The 26,596-nt window shown below is 42.5% G+C and overlaps 1 long non-coding RNA gene across 5 annotated transcripts in view; it reads right to left on the reverse strand.

The window, feature by feature from the left end:
• The window catches only part of LOC117878120, a 153,235-nt gene that overhangs the window by 95,143 nt on the left and 31,496 nt on the right, over positions 1–26,596 (reverse strand). For all 5 annotated transcript variants that reach the window (XR_004645891.1, XR_004645892.1, XR_004645894.1 and 2 more), the window contains exon 2: positions 23,375–23,510. This is a non-coding gene — a long non-coding RNA (uncharacterized LOC117878120). The remainder of the gene's footprint in view (positions 1–23,374; positions 23,511–26,596) is intronic.

A 26,596-nucleotide genomic window follows, 5' to 3' on the forward strand; every position in this document is an offset into this window, starting at 1 on the left:
GAAACTGCCCTGAAAATGCAGGGTCACTACACCAAAGCCCTTGCTGAAGCAAATGAACTTCTCTGCCCTTTCAAGGAGGTTTTTCCCCTATATCCTGTCAATTAACAAGAAGAATATTTGAGCTGCCTTCATGGTGGAATTTTTAGTTGAGTGTTTCTCAGAGTGGACTTTTGTTACAAAAACAAAAAACAGAAATGATTCAGTAAAAAAACCTCTACTCACTATACTAATTGACCTAAGATAAAAAGAATTTCTCAGTGAGAATAGCAGCCAAAGTTCCTTTCAATCTGCATGGACATGTAGTCATCCTGTTTTATAATTATAAACTTACTAATATTAACAGACCTAACAAGTTTCACTCATCTTGCTGGAGTTTCTCTTAATTTTTATTATTTTAAGGCAATTTTTACAGCACCACACCCATTATTATGAATGTGTGTATTTCAATTGCACACCATAGGCCTGATTTTTAATGGGACCTTGACCCATGCTCATTTTTGCAGGTTCAAAATTTCATGCATTTTCTCACGTTTACTGGATCAGGCCTTATGTTTATGTAGGGCATATACTGCCTTTGTAGTTGTGTGTACAGGCCTGCACGTAGGGTGTGATTCACAGATCAGAAATCAAACGCAGAGGAATATTTTTCACTAACATTTTTTTTTTAACCAAGCAGACAATATGTTAGATGTATACCTTTCAAATTATCTGTAGCTAGGTTAGTGCCACTGACGGTTCATTTTCCACTCACTGACTAGTTCTAACCCAGTATTTCCCAAACTTGGGACGCCACTTGTGTAGGGAAAGCTGCCGGCGGGCCGGGCTGGTTTGTTTACCTGCCGCGTCCGCAGGTCCGGCCGATCGCGGCTCCCACTGGCCGCAGTTTGCTGCTCCAGGCCAATGGAGGGATTGGCCGAACCTGTGGACACGGCAGGTAAACAAACCGGCCCGGCCCTCCAGGGGCTTTCCCTAAACAAGCGGCGTCCCAAGTTTGGGAAACACTGCTCTAGGTTAAGCCTGAGGCTTGTCAGGCAGAGTTGGAACGTTTGTATTTGTGTAACTCATTCCTTACCTATGCTGTGGAGTAAATTAAGCACGTCATTCTTCAGAGCAGTGCATCTGGCCCATTTCATATGTTTTTAAAAAATCAACCCAATCATTTATACTTGTGCAAAGTGGGTGGAGAATTCTGATTGGGTAGCATTTTACATCAACGTGACACTTGTTTAGCACAGACATAAGTGAAGGTTGTAAAGAATCTGGCACATGGCTTGATGTCCCAAAGTTTATATTGTAAGGTCTCAGTCATGTTCCCACTGTGATCTACCCAGGGAGACCTTTGTGCTTGTTTGGAGCCCTGTTGACTTAAATGGATCTGTGTGTGAGCATTAGAGACTGCCTGGGAGTCTCTGATTGCGGGAGCAGGACCTGAATTTGGATGTGATATGGCAAATGGGGATAAGAAACAGAAGAAAGGGGGAAGGACAAAGGGTTACAGAAAAAGAATCAGTTCCTTCCTTTAGGGACAGCTCTTGATGATATAATTAAAGCTGTTTTTAATATATTCTTTTTATAATGTTCCTCGAATGCTGCAATAGATACAAAATTAATTCAGTGTCTCAAATGTAATCTTTTTTTCCCCCCACTTTTAATGAGCTAAAGCATCTGCCACCTTTTCTGTAAATAATTTTTGACCAGCCAGAACAACTATGTTACAAAACTATTTGAGAGCATGCAGTTCTGTCTGTGATGTGGATTGTTTGTCATTCCATGGAGGTGACTGTTTGATAAATACAGCAAGTAATAAGTCAGTCATCAGTATGAAATATAAGAATAAAAACCTTCAGTAAATCATATTCTTTTTATAACTATATTAATCACTTGAGCAGCTATCGTAGAAATAACCTATTGGCTATTAAAATATTGTTGCTCAACCGATACACTATAGTTTTAAAGTTGGATGTGGGTAGTATATTATTATTTTTCTTGTAATCCTTTGTATTCGAGATGGAATCCTGGGGAGTTTGAACCATTTTCTCCTCTGTTTAGCTTGTTTCCCAAAAGGCCACCAATCTTTGACCATCAAGCACTGATGTGCCTTCAGAGTCTCTCAACATTACCATTAATGGACAAGATTCCAAGACACAGACTTTTAACCCCTGGTTTATGAATGCACTGTCTGCCTCCAGAGCTCATTATGTGTATCGCTTATTAAGCACAGGTTCCTGGAAATTCATTTGCCAATAACAACATATGTTTCTTAACAAATCCTTTAGATGGTTAAGATGTTTCCTTGATTTGTACATTTGCTGTGCACCCTCACTAATCATCCAGTTAAGAACGGTTGACACTAAGCAGATAGCATAGAATAAACTTATGTTCTAATAAAATGTTAAGCGTTGGATTTACTGTTGCCATTATGAGTTAGGTTTAACTGTTAAATGAATTATTATTTTTGTTTGTTTTAGATATTTAGAAGGTTGCAGAACTAGGAGAATAGGGAGCTAGAAACCAAGTCCTCTGTTTCCTACTGGATTTTACCACTGAGTAATTTGCTACTAAAGATGACACTGTGACAATGAAGAAAGGTTAAGGAAGGCCAATAAACTAATTCACTATTGTATAGAATTACATGTGGCGCCCTCCTGTCTGTCACAGATGAAGTTGAAACTGAAATTATTTCTTAGGTTAGAACAGTGTTTCCCAAACTTGGGACGCCGCTTATTTAGGGAAAGCCTCTGGCGGGCTGGTTTGTTTACCTGCCACGTCCACAGGTTCAGCCAATCGCGGCTCCCACTGGCCACGGTTCACCGCTCCAAGCCAATGGGAGCTGCTGGAAGCGGCGGCCAGTACGTCTCTCAGCCCACGCCATTTCCTGCAGCCCCCATTGGCCTGGAGCAGCGAACCGCGGCCAGTGGGAGCTGTGATGAGCTGGACCTACGGACGCGGCAGGTAAACAAACCGGTCCGGTCTGGTCCGGCCCGGCCCGCCAGGGGCTTTCCCTACACAAGCAGTGTCCCAAGTTTGGGAAACACTGACCTAGAGGGGAAAGAATAGTTTAAGTCCAGTGCTCAGTCCAACCATGGCCATCCTTCTGAGACTCACAAGAGGGATGCCATTTAATGCCAACTCTGGTGGTAGTTTTTGTGATATGGACATTTATTCAATGGAAAATGAACTAATGGTACTAGACTCATTTCACATAGACCTTTCAAACACCATCTAATGGTCGCAAATTTTGGCCATTATTTACTTGGACCACTAGACTGAAATTGGGAATCTCGAGGTGAAAGACCCACAGACCATTTCCAGTCCCCACAGGGTAGAGTTTTAATACAAAACTATTTCCCATTGGTGGAAAGGCTACCATCAGTAGTAATAATCACCTCCGTTTGCAGTGTCAAGTAACATACCCTTTTGTTAGTTCCCTTTTCTAGGCACAGTATGGCCAGAAGATTTCTTCTATAAGCGGCAACTACACGGAAACATGCTATACAGAGAGAATATATGATACAGTAGAACCTCATAGTTACAGACACCTTGGGAATGGAGGTTGTTCGTAATTCTGAAATGTTCGTGACTCTGAACAAGCCGTTATGGGATGCTCCTCAGGGCGGACTGCTCAGAGTGGGGGCTCACAGCTCTGCAGTGCCTGCCCAGCGCGTGGGGGTGGGGTTACGCAGCTGGTTCTAGCCCCTTGGCTGCAAGGGTTATGAGTGAGGCACCCTGGGGCATGGTGCAGGCTGTGGTCCTTTAAAACTCAGCTGCTCCTCCAGAGGGCAGTATGCAGGTGGGAGCTTGGGCTCAGGCGCCAGCAGCTTACACTCCAGGCCAAGTTTCAGTAGCATCTCAGGAAGTTTCTTTCCCAGGCTCTGAGCTTGCAAGCTTGTCCCCATCCCAGCCAGGGGGTAGGGATAGGGGAAAACAGCATTCACCACCTCCTACCTGCAAGTGGCTGCCCTGCATCGTGGCAAGTACAATACAGGCACAATACAGTATTTGCTTTTCTTTTCTTTTGGTCTCTGCTGCTGCCTGATTGGTTACTTCTGGTTCCCCATGGTGTCTGGTTGACCAGTCAGTCCGTCACTCTGGTGTTTGTATCTTTGAAGGTCTACTGTAGTGTGGTACAAAGGCTTTATCACCATGAGACTGAAATGGGTCCATCTCACACTGGTGGCAAGGGGATGTTGAAATAAACCGTGAAGGAAATGGATTAGTAGGCAGAGTGCGGGCAAACACAATTTATCATATGCATATCACCAAACTACATACTACTACTAGTCACCCACTTGCTCAAAGCAAAAAAACTGATGGTGTTGGGTGACTAAATTACATTTATTTTCATTACTTGTATTACAATAAGCAGTTGATTTCAGGGCCCAATTGTGGTAGACGCTATACAAAAACAGAATAAACTGATTTTCCAGGTGTTTTTTTTTCCTTATTCTTCTTTCATTAGCGTTATTTTCATAGTAAGGGTAACTAGGGCAGATTTTCTGTCTGACTGGTACATTTTCATGATAAATTTCAAAGATGAATAATACACTGATTATTTTTTGATAAATGATTAATTTTATATATATGCACTCTCACTAACTATATAAAGTTCTATATAAAATATTAAAAGCTAAACCAGAATTATTGTATTTTAATGTTTTGCTTCCGCATTTAGATAAATACGAATGATTATTAAAAGATTTAATGAAATGTTAATCCATACAGACTTTTGCTATCAGTTTATCTCACCTTAGTGAAAGAATTATCACTATGTTTTCAGGTAGGAATTTACAAGTGTTAGCCATCAGTATGTGTAATTTCACACAGCAGAACATGAATAGTGTTTGCACTGACAGATTATATAGCTCTGGCTTTAGAGAAAGAACTGTATGTTAAATGAAGATGTGTTGTTAAGCTCTCAGTCAAAAGGAAAAAAAAATTGAAAAAAAATACAAGTGGAAAGACTATTGTCAGAAAATCTATGCATATGTGGCTAACTGCATACACTGCCTACAGGGCGTTTTGTTTGGTTTCCATTCAATGCCTTATTTTAATACTCAGTTTTTCTTCTTGTTCACTGTAGAACACCGCCTACTATCATCTGATGTGAAATTAGCTGGCCTGGATATCACAATTATTATGTAATTTGTCTGGGTGCATAAAGACACTAATGAGGAATTTGAAGGGGGCGGAATGAGTTGAAATAATTAAATATATGCTTCAGCAGTGATGTAAATAAGGCAAGATACCATTCCACTCCCATAATGCCAGAATCAGAGGGATTACTGATGCAGGCATCAGATTTTAGTTTTAATTTATAGAATAAATGGCACATTTCAACTTTAAAATGTGAAAATAAACAGCCAATTGTTAGTGGTAGTCACTAAAATTTGACGTTAATTGAAAATAGATTCTGAATGTTGATATTGGGATGAGATCAGCACACCATGAATACTAAAATTTATCTCCAGCGTGTTAGTATGTACCATTTTCTATTCTATTCATATAGCCAATGATCTGTGAGCCCATAGGTTTCATATGCCAGAAGACAGCCATTGATGTGGTGAAGCAGCTAATTATCTCCTTCAGGTTTCTAAGGGTGGTCTTGGTGAGCACAGTGTTCTTCTTGGTCAGATGCAGCAAGGTGTCTAACACCTATTATCCAGAGTTAGACTTCTGGAATGTGAGGTCTTCACAACATGATGACATCACAACTAGAGATGCGTGGATAGTTGGAAGATATACTTGTAATATGATCCAATCATGCAAATATCCTTCCCTATTAGCTTTTCCACAGATATTTGGACTTTGTTCATAAAAATGTTTGGGAAGGAGGTTTTATTTGAGTAAATACAAATATACTCTTGGGAACTATCTTATTTCTATATATAAGAGTATTTGATCTGGAAATGCGTGTCTGGCTGTCAAATATAGACATCACTCTCTCACACACCCGGTGGAAAGAATAATAATAAATAATGATAAAAAAAAAACAAAGAAGAGAAAACTAAATGAGAAATCTTCAAGACAGCCAATAAATCTGACTTTTTTTTTCCCCCCTCTAGGGTCTTTATAAAAAATCCAAAAATAATATTCATTCTTGTGCTAAAGGAGAAAAGGAAAGATTTAAAATGATCTAAAATATCCAATATTTGCTTATTGCCTACAGTGTGACACTCTGCTCTCTCCTCAACAGACTCAGTGTCCGAATGATTTCTTCAGGTACTACTTCTCTTCACAAAGATTAGTCCAAGCTAATTAGGGGATGGGAAAAGACAGTGACTTACCTGTACCGTAACTGTTCTTCCAGCTGTGGATGCAGATGTGTATTCCACTCACGTGTGTGTGTGTGCGCACGCGCACACCCCGTACATAGAAGCTGGAAAATTTTGCCTAGCAGTACCTGTAGGGGCAGCGCTCACAACCTGTGGCTCTAGCCCCATCCCACCCACCTGATTATTTAAGAGCAATGTTGCCTGATTCTCCCTCGGTTATTTCACAAACATCAGGAGTAGAGACCCCATAGCAGAGGGAATGGAGGATGGGTTGTGGAATAAACATCTGCACCCACATCTCAGTGTAGTAACTGTCTTTTCTTTGAGTGGGTGCAGAAGTGTATTCCACTTAGGTGACTCACAAGCAGTACTCATAGAAGATGCAGCTCAGAATCTGCTCAAAGTATGGCTGCCTTCTCAAAGTTTGCATCTGGCCTAGATACAGTGGTAATCACAGTGTCTGGTAAAAGTACATATAGAAAAACAGATAGCAGCCCTGCAAATGTCCAATACTGAAAAATCACTGAGGAATGCTATTATCATCATCAAATGAGCCCACAATCTGTGGGGGCATGGTCTGAACTACTTCATATGCTGATGTAATGAAGTTATCCACTTGGAAATCATTTGCACAGAGACCGCCTCACCCCTCACACCTCACCCAATCTGCACAGGAGATGAGCAGACAAGGCAATACCCAAAAAGGCTTAGTTCATTCCAGATAATATGCCCATAATCAACTCACATCCAAGGTGAGAAGTCACTGTTCATCCACATTGAGAGTGCAGTTTAGGAAAGAAAACTGATATATCATTTGTTAACAAGAAACTGCAAAACCACTTTTGATAAAAATTTTGGATATGGCTGTTTGGCTACATTGTCCTTGAAAAACTGTACACCAATGGCCCTGCTATTAAGGCATGCAGCTCACATACAGATGTTATAGCTACAAGAAAGGCTGTCTTCTGGCACAGGAGGGACAGAGAACAGGTTGCCAAGGGCTCAAACGAAGGACCCATGAGGGCATCCAGGACACTATTAAGGTCCAGCAAAAGAATTTGTTCTTACAGAGTCAGGTAGAGACAATTGATTCTCCTTAGAAACCTCACCACCATGGTTGCTGTCAAGTGAATCTTCAATGCGCTGAGTGAGAGATCAGAAGTCTGAAGATGCAGGTACTACAAAATGTCCTGAATACAGGCCAGCATTAGTTGAATTCCCTGAGCAAGTAACTAAACTAAAAAATGTTTCTACTTGGTCAAATAAGTCATCCTACTAGAGGACTTCCTGCTGTTAAGCAACACTTGTCGAACAACTTTGAACACTGTTCTTCCTCGTTTAGCGATGTAGCATCCATATCGTGAGATGTAGAGTGCTGGATGCAAAACTTCACCCTGGTGCTGAGTTAGTAGGTTGGAATGAAGAGGAAAAGCGATATGGGAGGTCAAACTGACGGACTGAGAAGGTCAGAGAGAACAAACATTGCCTTAGCCAAGCTGTAGCAATGAGAATCAGTTTGATATGATCTAACCTCATTTTGAGAATGACCTGTGGGATGACTGGGATTGGAGGGCAGGCATACACCAGAGTTGATCTCCATTTGACGTGGAAAGAGTTAGCTAAGGAGCCTGAACTGAGACCCGCTCAATAGCAAAATTGATAACACTTATTATTCTCTCTCATTGCAAAGGGATCAACAGTCAAAATGCCCTATTCAGCGAAGATGTACCTGAGCACACTGGACTTCAAAGACCACTCATGATTCTGGAAGAAATTCCGGATGAAGTGATCTGTCCATTGGAACAGGACCCCAGTTAAGTGAGTGACTGTGGGAGGTGATACTCTCCTTGCTGCAGAATTGCACAACTTTATTGCCTCCTGACACGGCTGGTTGGAGCAGGCTTGTTCACATAATACATTATGAACATATATGAACCACCCTGCCCCCATGTTATTCCAAAAAGGCTCAGCGGGGATTGTAAATGGCTTAGAACTCCCAGGCATTGATATGGAGGAAAGCTTCCTGTTCTGACCACAAACCCCTAGATGTGCTATTGAGGAGACATCAGTGACAACAGTCCTGGTTGGTTGTGAATGTGTACAGGGAAGACCCTGGCATATATTGCTCTCAATTGTCCAACACTGAAAGGAGTCCAGGGTCTCCGTAGGCACTCAGACAAGACTGTCCAGCAAATGACAACTCAGGTGATAGACAAACTTCAACCACACTTGAAGAGGGCAAAGGTGTAGCCTTGCATGCTGGACAACATAAGTGCATGCAGCCATATCACCTAGTAGCTTTAGGCATACTCAGACTGTAGTTGAAGGTTGAGATTGTAGTGCCAGAAATACGTGCTGAAGTGTTTGAAATCATTAGTTCAGCAGAAACGCTCTTAAACTGGTAAAGTAGTAGGGCCCCAATAAATTTGATTTCTTGAGTTGGTGTTAATTTCTTCTTTTCTCTGTTCAATATGAGACCCAGATGATAAAAGAGATGGTGTGAATTGGACATGGGAGATGTCTTGCTCTCTGGACTTGCTTCTCACTAACCAATCATCCGTAGGAAAACATGAATACCACTTTTTCTGAGGTAAGCTGACATGAGAGCTAGGCATTTTGTAAAAACATGAGGTACCAAGGCCAGACTGAAGGGGAGCATAGTGAACTCATAGTGCTGATCTGCCACAACAAATCTCAGAAAACTCCTGTGGCTTGGAAGATAGCCAGGTGGAAATAAGCATCCTGAAGGTCTAGGGCAGCAAACCAGTCACTGGGTTCAACATGGGAAGGATAGTTGCTAGGGTGATCATATGGAACCTCATGTATCTGATTTATCTATGAAGATTGTGGAGACTGAGGATAGGTCTCATCCCACCTTTAGATTTGGGGACCAGGAAATACCCAGAATAGAATCACTTTTCCTATGCTCTAGGGAACCTCCTCTGTAGCTCCAAGCACAAGCAGAGTCTGGACCTGCTGAAGGAGCACTGTTTTGTAAGAGGGGTCCCAGAAGAGGGAAAGGGTAGGGAAGGGGATGCACAGGAACTGTGTGCCATAACTTGATCTCATGGTGCTTAGGATCCATTTGTCTGTGGTGACTGTACCCCCAGCACAGTAAAAGTGAGAGAGCCTGTCCCCAAACTGAGGAGACACAGACAGGGAGGTTACAACTAGAACACTTCCCTGACCATGCAAGTCAAAATGGCTACTTGCTGGACGCTGGAGGATGAGGAGCTGGTTGGCTGAAATTGAACCCAGAAGATCTGCTCTTATGTGATTTATGACCTGACCTGTAAAAATCTTTCTATCTCACAGGAAAGGATGACTGGCAGAAAAACCACTGCAAGTGATATTGCTGCTGCTGACAACCCACATAGCGAAGCCTCTTTGTGACTGGTATACAAACACTCAAGGAACGCAAAGTAGTCCATGAGTTCTTAAAGGAACCTAAAGTTGTATTAGTCTTTTCCGAAAACAAAAAGCAATTGTCAAAAAATAAGTCCTCTATATTCTACTGAACATCGGGAGCTATGCTGGAATTCTGCAGCCACAAGGCCCTCCTCATGGTCACAGCTAATGTCATAATACTGGATGAAGCATTCTCCACATCCAGAGCTGACTGCAATGAAGTCTTGGCCACCAGATGGCCCTCTGCAATTAAAGTCTTAAACTCATCCTGGAGGCTTCTGGCAACTCCTCTGTGAATTCAGACTTTGCATCCCAATTAATGAAGTCATATTTGGATACCAGCGCCTGCTGATTTGCAATGCGCATTTGCAAAGATGAAGTCACATACATTTTCCTCTCCATCAAGTCCAGTTTCTTGTATTCTTTGTCCTTAGAGATGGACTTATATCTCCTGTGTTGTGACATTTCATTTACTGTTGTCAACACAAGTGGGTTAGGAACTGGATGGGAGTAAAATCACTTGAAGTCATTCCTGGGGACATATCGCTTTTCAGAACAGTTAGCTGTAGGTGGTAATGAAGCTGGGGTATTCCAAAGGGACATAGCATACTCCAACAGGGCTTTATTTATTGAAGCCAAGGACTGGAGAATATCCAGAAATCTATGTTCTCTTGTATGAACTCAGTCTGAATCCCCAAGATGGAAACCAGAAGCCTGACAAGATTCTGTTATCAAAAAGTCCTCAGGCATTGGTGAGAAAGAGTCTGGTATTCCAGAGGGTCATCTGGAGAGGAAGGAGGAGGAGAATGTGAAGGTTGCTGTAAGGGGCAGATTCTTGCAGAAGATGGTCAGTCTGGACCAGCTTAGGAAGAATGACTTCAGACTGCATCTGTAGTAGAGGTGGCTCAGGAATAGAAAATGCAGCTAAAATCAGTGATCTTAGCCTGGACTGTGTCAAAGAGCAGGATCTTCCAGTCTGAAGTACATCCCAAGGAGACCAGTGGAAACAGGAATAAGGCATTGGTGGGCGGTAGGTACTAGGGTAGGGACTGTGTAGTGGGGTGGTAACCCTGCTCTGGTCCAGAGGGGTTAAAAACAGCCCTGGGAGGGGGCTGTGGCTGGAGAAAGCAGCTTTTTGGCTGAGCTGATTGGTGGAAGTGGCTGCAGCTGGGGCCATGCCCCAAACAGACTCAGCTGGCCCTATAAAGGCAGGGAGCCAGGAGTGCAGACTCAGTTTCTCTCTGCACTCAGAGAGAGAAGGGCCTGGCTGCAGGGAGCACAGAGTACCTGAGTGGAGCAGGGCTGGGGAAAGGCAGAGGAGTGAGGAGCTCCAGCCTCGTATTGGGCCAAAGGTACTCGGGGTTGCAGAGGGCAGCCCAGAGGTAGGCCAAGGCAGCAGGTCCAAACCCAACCTTGCCTGTGATGAGTGGCTGATACTGCAGTCTGCCCCAGGGAGTGGGGCTAGATGGTGACTGGCAGTAGCCTTACACTGAGGCGAGGTGGGGTTAGTGGGTGGGGGTTCCCCTGGGAGGGGAGACCCAGCATGTGTGGGTACTGCTAGGGGACAGCACCCAGAGCAAGGGACACCAGGGTCCTGGGAGGGCCATGGGAGCCAGTAGTGACAAGGTGGATCACCGGCCTGCAGAAGGTGCTCTGGGCTGGATTGAGCTAATTCCCAGGATAACCAGCAGGAGGTGCCGCAGGGGTGAGTCCGACCTCTTACAGACTGCAATCCCTACTGCAGGAACGGTGCTGATCCCGGTACCAATGGTGATCTGAGGCTTGAGAACGGTGCTTCAAAGGTGAGGGGGAAGAGGAAGAAGTCCCTGAACTAGATCTCAAGGAGCCCTAGAAGTCATCCAGTGTGAATGGAGGCACCATCCCCGAGGGAGCAAACAATCAGCCTCATTTGGCACACAATACGGCTCTCTACACAAACATCCCACACACAGATGGAATACAAGCTGTCAGGAACAGTATCCTTGATGATGATGACAGCACAACTTATTGCTGAGCTCTGTGACTTTATCCTCATGCACAATTATTTCAAATTTGGTGACAATATATACCTCCAGACCAGTGGCACCGCTATGGGCACCCGCATGGCCCCACAATATGCCAACATTTTTATGGCTGACCGGAAACAACACTTCCTCAGCTCTCGTCCACTCATGCCCCTTCTCTACCTACGCTATATTGATGACATCTTCATCATCTGGACCCATGGGAAGGAGACCCTGGAAGAATTCCACCATGACTTCAACAGCTTCCACCCCACCATCAACCTCAGCCTGGACCAATCTACACGGGAGGCCCACTTCCTAGACACCACCTTACAAATAAGCGATGGCCACATTAACACCACCCTATACCGAAAACCCACCGACCGCTACGCCTACCTTCATGCCTCCAGCTTCCATCCCAGTCACACTACACGATCCATCATCTACAGCCAAGCACTGAGGTACAATCGCATCTGCTCCAACCCATCAGACAGAGACCAACACCTACAAGATCTTCACCAAGCATTCTCAAAACTACGATACCCACACAAGGAAATAAAGAAACAAATCAACAGAGCCAGACATGTACCCAGAAGCCTCCTGCTACAAGACAGGCCCAAAAAAGAAACCAACAGAACTCCACTGGCCATCACCTACATTCCTCAGCTTAAACCTCTCCAACGCATCATCAGTGATCTACAACCCATCCTGGACAATGATCCCTCACTTTCACAGACCTTGGGAGGCAGGCCAGTCCTCGCCCACAGACAACCTGCCAACCTTAAGCATATTCTCACCAGCAACCATGCACCGCACCATAACAACTCTAACTCAGAAACCAACTCATGCAACAAACCTCGATGCCAACTCTGCCCACATATCTACACCAGCAACACCATCACAGGACCTAACCAGATCAGCTACAACATCACCGGCTCATTCACCTGCACGTCCACCAATGTTATATATGCCATCATATGCCAGCAATGCCCCTCTGCTATGTACATTGGCCAAACTGGACAGTCACTACGCAAGAGGATAAATGGACACAAGTCAGATATCAGGAATGGCAATATACAAAAACCTGTAGGAGAACACTTCAACCTCCCTGGCCACACAATAGCAGATGTAAAGGTAGCCATCTTACAGCAAAAAAACTTCAGGACCTGACTCCAAAGAGAAACTGCTGAGCTCCAGTTCATTTGCAAATTTGACACCCTCAGATCAGGATTAAACAAAGACTGTGAATGGCTATCCAACTACAGAAGCAGTTTCTCCTCCCTTGGTGTTCACACCTCAACTGCTAGCAGAGCACCTCACCCTCCCTGATTGAACTAACCTCGTTATCTCCATACTGATTTATACCTGCCTCTGGAGATTTCCCTTACTTGCATCTGAAGAAGTGAGGTTCTTACCCACGAAAGCTTATGCTCCCTATACTTCTGTTAGTCTTAAAAGTGCCACAGGACCCTCTGTTGCTTTTTACAGATTCAGACTAACACAGCTACCCCTCTGATACTTGATACAATGAATTAGATACCAGAAGTGGCCAAACTTACTGACCCTCCGAGCTGCATACAATAATCTTCAGAAGTCCGAGAGACGCAAGAAATGCACAACCTGCCCCATGAGCTGGCACCTGCCGGGGCATGAGACTAAAGCCCTTACGCCCCCCCCCCCTCTCTTCAGGGAAGAAGCCCCTAATCCCACCATGCCACCGCAGGGCAGAAGTCCCTAGTCCCAACAGCCCACCGCAGGGCAGAAGTCCCTAGTCCCAACAGCCCACCGCAGGGCAGAAGCCCCAAGCTTCCCCCGCCCCCCCGCTGTACTTTAACTGCAAGGCTCAGGAGCCACAGTTTGGCCATGCCTGCTATATACAATAAATTCCCAGAGTACTGTAACTGAGAAAAACACTCTGAGGTCAATCAACACACAGAATGCTCCGACTCCTGCTGAGAGTGGTGAGAAGGAACTGAAGAGAGTTGGGGCAATGCTGCCCTTATGTAGCCACGGAAAGTCTAGAACCACAGGGAGTGAGCACTGATACTAAAGGAACTGCTAGGCAAAAATCTCCCGCTGCGGTGTGCCAGGCACATGCACACCTGAGCAGAATACATATCTGCAACCGCTCAAAGAACTACATTGTGTGACTTAGCTGACCAGTCAAGCATATCGAATTCAAAATACCGACTGTACTTAAACATTCACTAGTTTGTGACAATCCAATAGACATATATTCTTTAAATATATTTTTATATTTATTTTATATTTTGTTATTTTATATTTATATTTTGTTAGAACAATTATCAATAAAAACCAAGTTTGTTCAAGTTATGATTCCCAGATAATTCATAAACAAACAAAAGGCCAAAACCTCAATAAATAAATAGCTTGCAACAAGTAGTTCTGCCAGCTGATTCCAAGGCTACTCAAACCTGCACTGTCATGTTAAATGTTTGGTTAGGATCTGACAGGGCTTATTCAGGTGGGCACAGATTTCCACCAGAAACATTTGTCCAGCCCAAGTTAATTTTTTGGCCAAGTTTGCATAATTATTAGTAACAGGCTAAGTTTGAAAGTCTGAAGTTCCAAAGACTGGCACTTCTGCTTCCGGTTCTAACTGGAACCTGGAAGTACAAAGGTTTGTGAAAACAAAAATAAGAAAACAAATCAAAAACAAATATATCCAAACTATTGAACCTGAAAAAGGTCCTATTTGGGTGCCATTAGAGTTCTGGCTGAAGGTTTAGGTCAGCTTGTGTTTTACTTTATTTGATACACCCATTCCCAACTATTATGTTTGTCAAACATTTCTTGAATTTCTGATCACTTCCTTTCACAAGCATTTATTAGGCACCTGTCACCATGGAAATTTTAAGCAGTGTAAGAGTCCTTCAAGATCTCTGTAAGAGATCAAATAACGTGCTGACCTTCTCCCTGAAGCTTTACCAATCAGCTAGGATAGGTTATATTGAAAACTCTTACAATTGTAGACTGTCACTTTAAATTCCAGGGGTATTTCCGGGTTCTGTTTTCCCCAGCGGGGGGCTCTGTGTGATCTGGGTCAGCCTAGCAGCAATCAGTATGCAGCCAAATAGCCCATACAAAGATGGGGTGAGTTGTGTATCTGTTTTAGAGAGCAGCCTTGCTTTGTCTCTCTGTTCTTGGGTTCTGTGTGCAGTGTCCCACTACAGCCTTCCAGAGACGGTATTCTGTGTCTTTAACCTAACTTCTCTGTGTGTCTACTGTGAACATAACAAAGGAAACTAGCATTTAATCAACTGGAAAGTCCTCACTAAAGCAGTGAATCGTGCAACTGTTTCTAAGCTACCGGACTTGTGCTTATCCTGTGTCTGCAGGGAGTGAATTCCAGATATGCAGGCCCACTACATAGAAAGCTCTCCCACTAACATACACAAGCTTCATATGGCATCAAGTTTTAGGGTTCCAATGAGCCCAGATCATATAACTCAGAGATGATACCTAAGAGGTTTGAGCCTAGGCCATTTAGGACTTCATACAGAATAACCACTACCCAGAATTTCACCCAGTAGTCGATTTAGAGCTTTTTAATACAATTCACAATAAAAAAGAAAACTGGGCAGCTACTGACATTTTTTTCAAATATTTATATTTCCTTGACAGCACATGGAATTATGAATTAGAGTCCCAGTTCTACCAATGAATTAATTTGAACACCTGCCTGAATCTAATTCCCTCCATGCAAAGCCATTAGTGCAAAATGCTATATATGCACTAATATTAGACATTTCAAGAGAGAATGTGGGTGGGATCTGAGTTACTACAGAGAATTCTTTCCTGGGTGTCTTGCTGGTGAGTCTTGCCCACATGCTCAGGGTTTAGCTGATCTCCATATTTGGGGTCAGGAAGGAATCTTCCTCCAGGGCAGATTGGCAGAAGCCCGGAGGGGTGGGGGAGAAGTTGCCTTCCTCTGCAGCGTGGGGCACAGGTTACTTGCTGGAGGATTCTCTGCATCTTGAAGTCTTTAAACCACAATTTGAGGACTTCAATAGCTCAGACATAGGTTAGGGGTTTGATACAGCAGTGTACAGGTGAGATTCTGTGGCCTGCGTTGTGCAGGAGGTCAGACTAGACGATCATAATGGTCCCTTCTGACCTTAAAGTCTATGATTCATAAGTAGATAAATTTGGCTCCGATTTTGAGTTCCTATAGCAGAGGCAGGCTTCTGGGTTTCCTCCCCCCACTACAGTCTTGGATTTTCAGAAGCACTCAGCACTGGCTTAATGTGGCTCCCATTTAAGTGAATGGGAGCTATTGACTTCAATGGGAGCAGTGTCAGGGCCAACACTGAGCACTTTGGAAAGTCCGACCCTTCATGTGACTCTCCCTTATCTTTTCTTTTTTCATTGTTCTGTCTTCCCACTTCACCACTGAGTGTTAATTTCTTTTATCCGTTCGAGTCCTATTTGTGCCAAGTTAATTTGGGCCTCAGTTGTTGCTGCAATATTCCAGTTACTCGTCTAGATCTTCAAATCCAGGACCTGGTGGGCAGGGGGAATCACAGGTGACTTTACTCCATCTCTGGGTTCCCTGATCCATAGAACTGCTGGTAGCCAGTCCAGACAGCTCTTACTTAGCAAAGACTCACTGCAGTAGCTGAGGAGAATGCCTCCTCCCTCTAGCAAGTTCCGTATACTCAGGGCAGTGGGAGTGGGCCCATGCAGAACTGGCTACACTGGGCAAATCCCCAGCTGGGCACCAAGACTGAGTGTATTGGGGCTGAGGATCTGGCCCCCTGAATATGCCTGCTTTTGAGGCAGTGTTTCCTTGCTAAGAGGTGGGGGTCTCTCTTCCTATACCTCTTCTGCATTTTCCCTTTCTCTGTCTTGGGCTTCCTCTCCTCCCTTATTTTACTCCTATTACCTCCTTTATCACTCACATTGCCTATCATCTCAAATTATCTTTTTTGTCTCTCTCCTCTATGCTGCTGTTGACTCTTGACTTATTATAGCTACTTTTTGCACATTTAAAATTTAAATTATTGCTTGAAATAACTTTTACATTCACATTTTAAAGTCTGCCCAGTTAATTTAACATCACTGCAGCAAAGAATGACAATCAACAGTTTGCATACCTCTAACCCTGCTAACGGCAAAATCTGGAACACAATGTGTGACAAACATCCAAAATAAGGAAGGGAGAGAGGGGACAGACAGACAAGTAAATTTTCACAGGAAACCAATTATGGTGGCAATTCACTCATTTAGTGTAGTTCACTCTTTCTGTAACCTCAGTTTCATTTTTTTTAATTCCTGATGTAAACAATTTTCAGATATAGAAAGGACAGGACACCAAATGTGTGTGGAATTTAGGAAACCACACAACCCAAATGAATGACATCCCTTGATATGAGGTATGTGAGCATGGGTTTGGAACATATGCCTCAAATCATAGGGAGCACTATGTCAGGTTGGAACTGGCCCTGTGAGCTACTGAGGTTAATACTTCGATATGGAGCCTTTATGCAAAAATCTGACATCATGATTCAGGACCTATAAGGAAATGGGAAAGTCAGACTTCCAGTAGCAAATTAAGTTATCCGTATTGCATGCCTGTCCTGCTTTGAACGATTATTGAGAATGCCAAAGCTAGGCATTGAAAAGGCCCAAATAATTACAAAATGGTTTTACTGTTGTATTTCATATATTGCCTTGATGGTAATCTGATTTGTTTACATTCTCACTAATCAACAGTTCTATCTACAATCTACTTATTACATGAAAAGAGTGGTGGTACAATGGTAAGGTGACAGATAAAGACAGGAAACGAAAAAGGGCTCATCAGCCATGTTAGCTCAACAGCATTTACAGCCTGGAGAAGCTTTTAGCAAAGGAAATACAATTTGTGCTTCATCTGCTGGTCTCAGATCTCCTTTGTAGGGTCTCAGGAACAGCGGAATGGTGCTACAAAAGCAGCTATCCTCTCTCACATTTCTGCAAAGACCAGGGAAGAGCCACATATGGGGAGTCTCTGCCACACATGGATCTAGTTGGCCACTGTTTTTTGGATTTAAAAAAAAAAAAAAACAAAAAACAAGGGAGGAAAAAATCCTTATGGGGGACCAACCAGTTAAGCTTCCTATGCTTTAGGGGGCATACGCATTTAAGCCTCCTCGAATGCTAAAGAGCATTGAATATTTAGGAGTTAAGCCACTAATGACACACATTAGTCATTAAACTACTAATATACATAGACAAGCACTCTTATACATGAACTTAAGTCATTAATTCTTTAAGGCTAACTGAGGTTTACTAAAATACATTCAAAGATGCACTTAATAGAGACACACTTAGGTTTGAAATTAAAAAAATGCACACATACATGCCTTATCTCTCTATAAGAAGAAACACACAGTTAACATAGCTTTCAGTATAGTTCATAACTTTACTTTTATGATGAAAAGTGCTACATCAGAGCTACATATTAACCAATCAATATTTTTCAAACTACACCATATACTAGGGTTGGTTAAAATTTTCCATTGAAACTATATTTGATGGGAAATTGAGTTTTCTATTAAACTATTTTTTTGGCAAAAATATCTGCTTTCCACAATTATTTCAATTTTTCACCAAAAAATGTCTGAGAACTGAAAAGTTTCCAGCTTTCATTGGAAAATCAAATATTTTGGCTGTAAACAAATATATCAATTCAGATATGCCATCTCAGTGCCTCATGGAAATTCTAGTTCTAATGCTTCATGTCCCCATTCTCTTCTGGGCTGGGCTTCCCAGACGGACTTATTTCCCATGATGCACCATGGCCATAGTACTCCCATGATGTATTTCCAGGCCTCACAAAGAGGGGAAACCATGCTGCATCATGGGAAAGATAGACTGATCAGGGACCTTTGTCAGTACAGAAGAATGGGAGTATGAATTACCTAAACTACATCTTCAGTGAAGCACCACAGTGGTGTTTAGAAATTGAACTACTTTGGTTTTAGATTTTTGCCCAAAAAAGTCAAAATTTTCTATCATGGATATTCCCATTTGTTCAAAGACCAAACAGCAAAAATTTCAGCCCAGAAGGTGAATTCTTTTGGAAAGTTATGAACATATAAAACAAGAAGATTGCCATCAAAACAATTTTGCTCACTATCAAATGACTGTTATAGTGTAAAGACAAGGTACTACAACCTTAACTCACTCTCCACAAACTGCAGGAGGCTCACTGGGGCTCTTACATGTCTTTCTCCAAGACCCTCTGTCTTAATGGCACTCTGTTGGCTCTTAAGTGACAGGAGTCCCTCTAGAGGTAAGGGTGTTTCCCAGGCTAAGGGGAGATGAGAGAGAGGAAATGTCCTTCTTTTCTCCCACGAGGCAGTAATGGGGAACAAGAGAAAAAGGGAAGCCCCTTTCCCAGCAGCCAGCGTGAAGGGAGAAAAGATGAAGTTCTTACATAATATGCCATCATGTCAAACATTACAGTTCTACATAATGATGATGAGTCACAACAGTACAACTAGACAAAGTAAACACGGAGATGCTACATTAGGACATAATTTGTGAATGTGTGACTTTATTAGATGACAAATAGCTGTCCAGCTGTTGAAGTTAAATAGCACAGCTCTATCTGGTCTTCATTCCGTGCTGGACTTTTCCATAACATGAGTGAATAGAAATAAAGAATAGTAAGCATGATTCTGTTCTCACTTCCACTATGGTGTGAAAGGAGAATCAAGTTTATAAATCACTTAAGATGAAATATGTTCCACCCACATAAAACCTGAGTGTTCAAGCTCTATGTAAGAGAAGTGCCACCAGTGCAGGGCTACTAGCTCTCTGCAGCTGCTATCCCTACTCAACTACTAGGGTGCAACAGCAGCCTCATCCCTCTCCACAAGTTGTCTTTGGTATTGAGGCAAATTGATCTATGTCAATGTTGAATCATTGCCCTGGGCTTGCCCCAGAACTATCCACTGTCACCCTCAACCTTCTGTGCTGATCTTTGTAGGCCCAGTGTGGAGACTACTTTTGTGGCTTGCAGTAAGTAGGCAGACATGCTCAGCCTGTTGACCCTGGTGCATCTCCCCTCTGATCCTTAAGTAACAAAGAGGGCAATGTGCTGCCCTCCACACAATGGATGAATTTCAGACATCCTGCTTACTTTGTTCTACCATTTTTAAACATTCTTGTTTTCTGTTTTTCAACATGGTCACATAGTTTTAAACAACATTCAGTTAGAACAAATATCCACTAATCTCTGCTATTGATAAATGTGTGTAACTCACAGTAGTCTCCATGGAGCTACCCAAGCTCACCAATGGCAGAAGAGACGTTGAATTCAAATTCTTTATCAGTGTGAAAAATTCTTACTATACAAGTAATCCTAGCTATCAGGATAGAACCTTAATTGTTTCTAGAAGCAACACATCCTGAAAGAAATCACTGTATTTGGAAAATAGACCTGTACATCAGGAACAAGTCAAGGAAATTCTGAGATGTCCTATTTGATCAGATGTGTAGGTTTCATTATCAAAAGTTTACACATACTCCCCTGTTTGAATTTATACAGACAGCAGTGACAGGTCCCATTTGTTTATTTAACCAACACTAACTGCTCTGAGTGATCCTCTACTCTCCAAACACATTGCATTACAAGTAACAGCACTAGGCTATTCAGGACTTACAAGGCTCCCTCGGAGCCTATCAGTTAAGTAAAATAAAAAATGCAAACGAGGAAGTTTATTATTTTTTCACTGACATATTTGACATCACCTTTGGAGAGTGAACAAAGACACACTGTCAAAGGGAGAAACCTGCACAAAATGTTACTGTGTGTTCTTCATGAATGCAGAGGTATATTTAAGCAAAGAAAGACATTCCACTGCTCTCCTGAGACTTCCTTCATTCAGCTGATTTATTTATAGTGCCACATTCATACCACTATAATTCAGGTTGTGTCAGCATTTCACATACCAACTCCTAATTGCAGGAGCTTATTACTTGATCATAAAAATTAATGCTAACTTGAAATTTAGCATTATTTGGTCTCTGGTCCAGAGCAATTTTATTTGTCTATAATTTTTTTAATGAAATGTTTCATCATTTTAAAATGGAAAAAGTGGAAAATTCCCAGTTATAGATATTCCTTACTTTACATAACTCAAATATTATTCTGATAAAAATAATATTTGGAAAGTTTTGCCAATAATATAGTTTTGCTGTATTTTTTTCCTCCAAGAAGCTCAGTTGGACTGCTGAGAATCACACATTTCTTCCAGACTTTCATCTACAAGCACGTGCCCACTTCACCGGGGACCACATTGCAGCAACCAACCTTCTGTCTAAACAGTATTCCTATCAGAGGCCCTTAAAAACCTCTTCATAATGGACCATCCACAAATGGGCTATAGGTCATTCACCCTACCTAACAATTATTAGCAGAGAAGATAAGCGGTCATTGCTGCACGGTGGAAAAGCTGGGTACATCAGTGAGGATAGAGTGCTCAAGCTGGGGGAAGAGGAAGTGGGGCATTTTGGTGAGGGATCAGAAGGCAACAGGCTCGCTGTTCAGGAAGACGAGCAGGTAGGAGAGAAGAGGCGGTTTATGAGAAGTGGGTGGGAGAAGGTGGCTGGGGTGGCCCAGCATTGAGGCACAAAGAAGGACAGATGGTTGCAGAGAGGCACAGGCCAGTTGATTCCTTTTGGTCAGAGACCGGACTGTAACTTGACAAGGTGGTTTAGTCGTAAAATTAAATGGACAAAATAACCAGGTCACTGGATGATTATGCATCACCCCACTAGTTGTCTGAATGCCCTTATTAGGTGAGGAAGAGTCAATCAGCCAGAGGTGTGTCTGCAGAGTGATGCAAATCCCACACAGCTCTGAGGTTGCTACCTGCCCAGAATTATCAACACCTGGTGGCCTGGGGGAGCAAGTGTCCAGGAATGGGATCCAGGTGTCCCATAACAGTGGGAAACACTAGCATAGGACTCTGACATAGAACTGCATTTCTGAACAAATATCACAAGACACCCAAGACGTTAATTTTTATACAAGTCTATATTTTTTACCAAAATATATATTATACAATAAAAACTATATACACACTTTATAACTTTACGTGAATTTTTCTTGCACAAAAAGTCAACTGAAAAGCCCCCCCCTGTAAAATTAAATGAGTTAGGAAGCCCAGTCACAGCTTTTCAATAAGAGAATTGACTCCAACAGCTTTCCCCTCATGAAAAGTTTAATACAGAACACTACTGTATTTTTAAATGTAGATTTGCTTTGACATATGGCCCAGTGCTTCAATCACATTTAAAAAAAAAAAAAGTTGAACTCTAATTCCAGGATTTTTCTATGGCAAAGTTTGAAAAACCAACTATACTGAACTGAGGCATACAGTACACAAGAACATAGTAATTGTGGTAAGCCAGTGGTCCACAGTGTATGTGAGCTGATGGACTATGTCTGTGTAAGCTGTCATTTAATGCTAGCTTCTTCCTTAGAGAAGTCATAGCATGCAACAGGAAGCTGATCATCAAAGCTCGAAAAAGTGATTGATCTCAGAAATGGAAGAATTGGTTTTGCTTTTTTAGACATTTTCTTCATTTTTATCATAGAATAGAATTAATGAGATATCCCATCTCCTAGAACTGGAAGGGACCTTGAAAGGTCATCAAGTCCAGCCCCCTGCCTTCACTAGCAGGACCAAGTACTGATTTTGCCCCAGATCCCCAAGTGGCCCCCTCAAGGATTGAACTCACAACCCTGGGTGTAGCAGGCCAATGCTCAAACCACTGAGCTATCCCTCCCCCAAAGTAAGGAAGAATACAGGAATGTTGTCGACAAATCAAAGTTTTTATTCAGGAGGTGTTGTCATATCACCATAGCAAAACATTCCCCCCCCCCCCCAAAGATATGTTAACACCCCATAATCAAAATAAATGTTATGTTGGAAGTACACAGATCAAAGTACTTTGAAAACTATAAGCCACATCAAATATCCTTATAATGGAGTAAAGGGCAATTACAGAAATATTTTATGAGTAGGGTAAAGAAGCCTGCTGGTAAACGTGCCAACACCACAGATTAACTAGGTGCATACATTAACAACAGGGAAAGAAAAATTAAATCTTACATTGAATGTGTCAACAACATTTTAGATTATCTATTGTCTCTGCGCCACATGCAACAAGCAAGCAAACCAAGCAACACTAGCGAATCAATGGGAAAGGTGATTTTTAAACACTAAGGATTTATGTGCTATAATTGAGAAATTCTCTTTACTTGAATAGTTGGTTGTAATTCTACTAACTTTCAAATACTAAAAGCAGGAACAAATCCAAAATACAGTGATCTGGTGTTTTGCTTTAGATCTTCTCTTATGATTTGGATACAACAACCCGAGAGCTAAATTAATTTAAAACCCAGCCCCTTCTAAAATGTAGTGCATATAACTCTAGATTAATATTTCAGAGAGCCTCAGAAAAGGCACAGTAAGGCAGGACCTAGATTCTTGCTTCTGCATAACATAATTGGGTTTGCACTTATATACAGAAATAGAACATATAGCTAAGAAATACTAGTAATAAGTGGCAGGTTCTCTCTGAACATTAGCTAGATCATCAAGAAGGTCAGTCATGAGTGCAGTAAGAAAACATAAAACACATGTTTAACAAAAAAAATATATGACTTACCGGACGGACCAGCTTGGCTGTTTCTCAAGTGCAGAGGAAGTAAGTGCTTCTGCCCTTGTACATGCAGATCTTGTTTATTTAGCCTTTTTTGAAGGTTTGCACTCCAAAGGTTTAAGTTTAAGTCAAATACAGGAATCTGTAGGGGAGAAAGAGGGAAGGGGATAAGAGTAAATGAATCTCAGCTGCTGGCTGGTACTACTGTTCTAGGAGCATTTGAGCTATTTTCAGCAGCGGATGGGTTTGCCTACAATCAGGGTGAAAATGCAAAACATTCACACACACAAAAATCAGGAAACCCACAACAACAACTTTGTACATTGTCCAAATTTTCATTTAAAGAAACAGAAGGAACAAGTAATGTTGATGCAGAAAAATAATGTAACACACACAACTGGGGCCTTTAAGACTATATTACCTCTGGGCTCAGGAAATGAACCACTATATTTTCTTTTAGCATGGAAAAGTAGTTTCAAGTTTAATCACCACTGAAGATGCTGTGCCATCTCCACAAAAAAGGTTTTTCTCTGAGCTGGAAGGGCTCTCTCATTTGTTCATTTTGCATTCAAGTTTTTTTGATCTAGGTGATGTCAGTGTCTGATGGCAATCCAGTCTCCTAGCAGTTTATTTTCAGTTTGCATCTAAATTTTCAGTTTCAAGTGTGCTGTTTTTTGACTGTCTGAATATTTCGGACTGCGGCCTGAGACTGTAGCTCATCTTCTCAGTAAGGACCAGGGACCATTCAGTGACGTGATGGAGTTACCCACATACCTACCCCCACCTACTGAAAAAAATGACAAGGAAAACAAAGCATTTACTCAGGTTGGTCTACTGATCACAGAAAAGCTTTGCTTCACGCACATGCTCTTAGGGTGCATGAAAGCCAGTTTCTTTGGGGCTTACAGGTAACAATAGTGAACTGAAATCGCTTATTCTGTCATGTGAAGCAGCTTTTCAGGATGTCCTCTATAAATCTTTTCCTACCAATTGTGACAGGCACAGATTACTGTGCGTCATCAAGACAACTTCTCACATCCCCCACATCACTATGGACTGCCCTTCACAAAGCTGTTATTTCCGTCAGAACGAAAAAAATAATGATCTGAAGTTACTTTCTAACCTGGATCCAAAACAAGTCCATGCTGGATATATTATAATATGCTTTATTACATCTTTAAATCTAGCTCAGATTTTTACTTAACTGGTTTGCTCATTTGGATAGGTTTTATGAGCTCAATCATTGGACAGCTTCAGCTTCTGATTTCTTGATGTATGGTATGAGAGTGGCTGGCATTTGAGGAATGTTTTCCCTGATGCCTGAATCAGGATATCAGACAAAAATACAGCAATCCAATAAAGCACCAATGTGGTTAAGCAATTTTATTTTGGCAATTTAAACAAAAATGTGAATGAGCAAATGTCCAATTAAAAAAAACGTGCTCACAGACCATAATGCAGGAGCAATCACAGTGATGAAGTTGTCAAAGTCTGAAAATGAAAAAAACCTATTCTTCTATGTAAGGGGAAGGATTCTCACAAAACCGATCCTTATCATTGTAGTGCCCCGTTAAGAACAATTGTTAACAACATAGCCGTCAAATATTTAGTGGTTAAGTTAAGCATTATTTTTGCTTCATTCCAAGTTGTCAGTTCCTATTGACACACACACAATTAGAATGAAGGAAATGTTATAAAAAGGAGATGCTCACCTTGAGTCACCTTCTCAACTGTTTGAATGTCAGCCAAATCAATCTAAGACCACTATCTTACCACAAACATTCATCCATAGAAGTACAGAAGAGATCAGCTCTATTATACTATACAGCGGTATCACTGTACAGACTAAGATTTAAGAACTCCCAGTTCTTGCTTTTTACATTTCTTTTTTAAACTGGGTTAACTCTCTGAATGCTGGATCAGATACAAACTTGTGACCCATTAAGTGCATGTCAGTTGGAACAGACAATCTAGATTGTAAATATATAAGACAAATGCTCTGGGCCACTAATGTGTCACTTTTCTAGTCATCTAGGGTTGCCATATTTAAAAAATAAAAAAAAAAAGAGGACACTCCACGCCCCTAGCCCCGCCCCTTTCCCACCCCCGGCCCCGCCCCAACTCCACCCTTTCCCCGCCCCTTCCCCAAAGTCCCCGCCCTAACTCCCCCTCCTCCCTCCCAGCCACGCAAAAAGGGCTGCCCGAGCGCTACCGGCTTTACGGTTTGCCGGGCAGCCTCCAGACCCTGCGCCCCCGGTCGGCGCTTCCCCAGCACAGCTGGAGCCCGGGAGGGGAAGCGCCCAGCTGGGGGCACAGGGTCTGGAGGCTGCCCGGCAAACCATGAAGCCGGTAGCACTCGGGCTTCAGGCAGCCCCTATGCCTCCGGACCCTGCGCCCCCGGCCGGGCACTTTTCCTCCCCAGCTCCAGCTGCTCTGCTCCTCCCCGGACTCAGACTTCAGCTCTGTTTGAGAGCCAAACTGCCCGAGCCAGCGCTACCGGCTTCGGGCAGTCCCCTTGACTCCGGACCCCAGCCGCCAGCTGGGCACTTCTCCTCCCCGGCTCCAGCTGCTCTGCTCCGGCGGCTGGGGTCCAGAGGCACGGGGGCTGCCCGAAGCCGGTAGCGCTGGCTCGGGCAGCTTGGCTCTTAAACAGAGCCGAAGTCTGAGTCCGGGGAGGAGCAGAGCAGCTGCGGGAGAGGAAGTGCCCGGCCAGTATTTTTCCCGGACATGTTCAGCTTTTTGGCAATTCTCCCCCAGACGGGGGTTTGATTGCCGAAAAGCCGGACATGTCTGGGAAAAACCGGACGTATGGTAATCCTATAGTCATCATATACTCAATAATACATTCCTATGGTAGTTAAGAGGTCAAACCACCAAGTATTGATACATACAAATGAAATCCTCATCTCACATGTATTCCCAAAAATTAGACACATACAGCATTGAAGCTATGTCTTAATGTCCAATTATTACTGAAGTAAGATTCTCTAATGTCTGCTACTATGCAGTGCTATATATCTTTTGTGAAATAATTTTTCTCAGAAGACAGCCATTCACTACATTGAGCTCCCTGATTTGCCATCAGCACATATTCCATCTTGGCACCTTAAATTGTTTATTATATGTTCTTTGCAATTTATTTTGTGTAAATCGTAACATACCTGTTATCTTTTATAGCATTTATTATCCCTGCTCAGTAGTACTGCTTTGGTATATGTTAATCATTCA

This window comes from Trachemys scripta, chromosome 5 (genome assembly GCF_013100865.1).
Source record: "Trachemys scripta elegans isolate TJP31775 chromosome 5, CAS_Tse_1.0, whole genome shotgun sequence".
Lineage (NCBI taxonomy): Eukaryota > Metazoa > Chordata > Testudines > Emydidae > Trachemys > Trachemys scripta.